This window comes from Equus quagga, chromosome 4, assembly GCF_021613505.1.
Source record: "Equus quagga isolate Etosha38 chromosome 4, UCLA_HA_Equagga_1.0, whole genome shotgun sequence".
Lineage (NCBI taxonomy): Eukaryota > Metazoa > Chordata > Mammalia > Perissodactyla > Equidae > Equus > Equus quagga.
The window spans coordinates 101517859-101520554 of NC_060270.1; the positions used below are offsets into that span (position 1 = coordinate 101517859).

Consider the following 2696-nt stretch of genomic DNA (forward strand, 5'->3'; position numbering starts at 1 on the left):
CCATAATTTGAGAAGATGATCTGTGTTGTTTTTATTTGTCATATTTTTGGAGAGTATTTTGGAGTCCTACATAAACTAAATTTTTGTGAATGTTCTTTGGGTACTTAAAGACGGAGTATTCTTTATTTTCAGGGTGAAGGGTGTGGTATATCTTAGAGAGATTAAAATTTTAGATTGACTTTATGAATTATAGAATTCGAATAAGTGAACTTTCCCTGTTACTTCTGTATTTCTCTCTATTTCTCCTTGTATCTTATGCAGTTTTTACTTTAAGAATTTTCATGCTAGGATCTTTGGCATTAATGATCTATGACAGGTCTTCACTGAGATTGACTCCCTTATTATTATAAAGAGAACTTATTTGTCTTATTTAATGCTTTCTGCTGTGAATTCAACTTTGTTTGATCTTAATAACATAACCACTCTATTAGCCTTTTTAAGGTAATTGCCTGACATAAATGCGCAGTATTTAATCTTGCCTGAAATGTATCTCTCGCCTGCAACAAATAGTTGAGTTTAGTTTTCTAAACCTGAGAATTTTCTCCTTTTAATAGGTGGGCTTTTTTTTTTTCTTTTTTTTCTTTTTTCTTTTTTTTTATTGAGTTAATGATAGGTTACAATCTTGTGAAATTTCAGTTGTACATTATTGTTTGTCAGTCGTGTTGTAGGTGCACCACTTCACCCCACCTTTCTCCTGGTAGCCACTAATCTGTTCTCTTTGTGTACATTTTTAAATTCCTCATATGAGTGAAGTCATACAGAAAAAATATGGAATGCTTCACGAACTTGCGTGTCATCCTTGCGCAGGGGCCATGCTAATCTTCTCTGTATCGTTCCAGTTCTAGTATATGTGCTGCTGAAGCGAGCACTTAGTAGGTGGGCTTTTACATATATTGTTACACTTACATAAATTGTTACACAGATGTGTTTGGTATTAGTTCTCTTATCTTGTGTGATTTCTGCTGTTACTGCTTTATTTTCTGTCTTGCTAAATTATCTATCCTTTTAAAATTAAATGTGTACGTGTCTTTTCGTTCTGATAGTTCAGAAGATTTATAAAGTGTTTTTAAGCCCTTTAGCGGTTACTTTATAACTTTTAATAATATACTTAAGCTTACATTTTTTGATTTGTCAACTTTTGACACTACCTACCTATTGCCTCCCTGCTATGAATGAGAAAACTAATTTGTGTTCACTTCCATACACCTCTCATCCAACACCTAATTTTAATTAATTGTATTACTTTCTTTAATTCTTCTTTACAACTGTAATTTACATGATGTATAAACTGGTTTCTTTTTTGAACATCAGATTTATTAAGATATAATTTACATACAGCAAAATTCATCCTTTTTAGGTATATAGTTCTCTGAGTTTTGATAAATGGGTACAGTAGTATAACCAGTAGCACAATGACCATATGGTAGAATATTTCCCTCACACCATAAAGTGCCCTGTAGGCCTTTGTAATCAACCTCCTACCCCACTCCTAAACTCTGGCAACAACTGATTTGGTTTTTATCCCTACAGTTTTGCTTTTCAGGAATGTCATATACATTGAGTAATCCATTATGTAATCTTTTGTGTCTGCCTTCTTTCACCTAGTATAATAATTTTGAGATTCATCCATGTGGTTGCATGTGTCAGTAGTTTCTCCCTTTATGTTGTTAAGCATGGTTATGTCACAATTTGTTTATCCATTCCCAGGTGAGTGGACATTTGGATAGTTTCTGGTTTTTAGGGATTATGAATAAAGCTGCTTTAAACATTTGCGCATAGGCACTTGTATGGACATATGTTTTCATTTCTCTTGGATAAATACCTATTACTGGATTGCTGAGTGTATGTTTAACCTTATAAGAAACTGTCAAACTGTTTTCTAAAGTGGCTTTTCTATTTTACATTTCCAGCAGAAAGGTGTGAGAGATTCAGTTGCCTTGCTTCGTTGTTAATGCTAGGTATTGTCACTTTTTAAAATTTTATCTATTCTAATAGATGCACGTACCACTGAGGTTTTAACTTGAATTTCCCTAATGTCTAATAATGTTGAACATATGTTCATGTATTTGCCATTTGGATCTTTTCTTTGTTCAAGCGTCTCTTCAAATCTTCTACTTTATTTTTTTCTAATTGAGTCGTTTGTTTTCTTGTTATTGCATTTTGAGAGTCTTTATATATCTTGGGTACTACTCCAATTTATCATTTTTTATTTTATGGTTTATACTTTCTGTGTCTTAAGAAATCTTTGCTAGCCCAATGTCACAAAGATTTTCTTTTTGTTTTTTCCCCTTAACAGTTTTATAGTGTCAAAGAAAAACCAGAGCTGGACAGTAGTTAAAGAGGTAAAACCAGATTTTATTCAGGACTGTTGCATTAGGGGAAAAGAGACCTCAGGATAGAACTGGGCTCAGTTCCGAATACAGCACGGGCAAGGGGGGATTTATAGCCTAGGAGCAGGGTGGGGGTCAGTGGAAGGAACATTACTGAAAGGAAATATCAGAGGTAAGGGGGATTCTGGCTAAGCTGGCCTAACAGATTTCTTCTGAAGACAGGCCAGGGCGATCAGACATCACCCCGGGGTTGGTGGAGGACAAGGAACTCGATCAAATATTGAGGTGGGGAGTTCTGGTCAAACTCACATAAAAGGGTTCTTGCTAAAACTGGATTTTACAAGGGAGTGCCTAGGAGAAGGTGCA

The 2696-nt window shown here is 34.7% G+C and overlaps 1 non-coding gene across 1 annotated transcript; it reads right to left on the minus strand.

Annotated features, from left to right (window-relative positions):
• Positions 1–762: 762 nt before the first annotated feature.
• LOC124238761 (U6 spliceosomal RNA) lies at positions 763–869 on the minus strand. The gene has a single exon (XR_006888367.1). It is a non-coding gene; the product is annotated as a U6 spliceosomal RNA (small nuclear RNA).
• Positions 870–2696: the final 1827 nt, after the last annotated feature.